At 46.2% G+C, this 1,080-nt stretch overlaps 1 non-coding gene across 1 annotated transcript; it reads left to right on the forward strand.

The window, feature by feature from the left end:
* LOC119932711 lies at window positions 1–138 on the forward strand. The gene has a single exon (XR_005452451.1). It is a non-coding gene; the product is annotated as a small nucleolar RNA SNORA7 (small nucleolar RNA).
* Window positions 139–1,080: the final 942 nt, after the last annotated feature.

Raw genomic sequence — 1,080 nt, forward strand, 5'->3', positions numbered from 1 at the left:
CCCCTCTCAGGGTCACACCTGGAGAGTTTCCAGTCCTCTACCAGTCTCAACTATGGGAGGGAGAGGCAAGCAGAGGCAAAGCCATTCTATTCCTAGCTTGTGCAGTGGCTAGCAAGTGGAAGGCAATCTGCTACAAGTCAAAACTCATCTGTGCTGGACAGCAGCAGCGTGAGAGTGAGTCAAGGGCGGAGATTCAAGTTTACTGTGTGGAAGGAGACAATGGTAAACCACTTCCATATTTTTACCAAGAAAACTCTATGGATACACTACCAGAACGATTGCAGGTGGAGGTGGAGCATTCTGGGAGAGATGTGTCCATGGCATCGTTATGGGTCAGAAATCATTCCACAGCATAAGACAAGACAGGACGTGGGGCTCTCAGTCTACACAGGAGGGAGAACAGGTATTGAATGTCCATCTTACAGATGAGGGAATTGAAGCACAGATAAATTAAGGTCACAAAGCAGACAAGTGGAGGAACTGGGATTAGAACCCAGGTCCTCTGACCCCCAGGCACGTGCTCTTTCCACTAGGCCAAGCTGCTTCAACAAAGCCCTTCTGAAATCTCACCTTCTCCAGGAAGCTTTCCCCAATTAATCTTTCTTCTCCTCAGGCCACATCCTCCAACTATCATTTCAGCTGAGCAAAAGGCCATGTACACAGTGTAAAAGAAATTGTCAGTTGTACATTGGTTTTATCAGCCACACCCACCCACATTGATAAAATGTCACCATCAGTTACAACACCTTTGAAGTCTAGAACAGCTAGATAGCGGTGTGACCTTGGGCACGGGACTTAACTTCTCTGTGCCTCAGTCACTTCATCTGTAAAATGGGGATGAGGGTGAGCCCCATGTGGGAAAAGGAGTGTGTCCTGCCTAATTAGCTTGTATTTACCCCAGAGCTTAGTGCATCACACATAGTAAGCACTTAACAAGGGACATAATTCTTAATAATAATTATTATTATTATTGGATACTAAGGGCTCAATTATGCCTAGAGAACCCCGGCAGCCAAGAATGCAATAGAACTTAGGCCACAACCTAACTAGTTTCCAGTAGCAGCCTCTAGCTTCTGACTC

This window comes from Tachyglossus aculeatus, chromosome 9 (assembly GCF_015852505.1).
Source record: "Tachyglossus aculeatus isolate mTacAcu1 chromosome 9, mTacAcu1.pri, whole genome shotgun sequence".
Taxonomy (NCBI): Eukaryota; Metazoa; Chordata; class Mammalia; order Monotremata; family Tachyglossidae; genus Tachyglossus; species Tachyglossus aculeatus.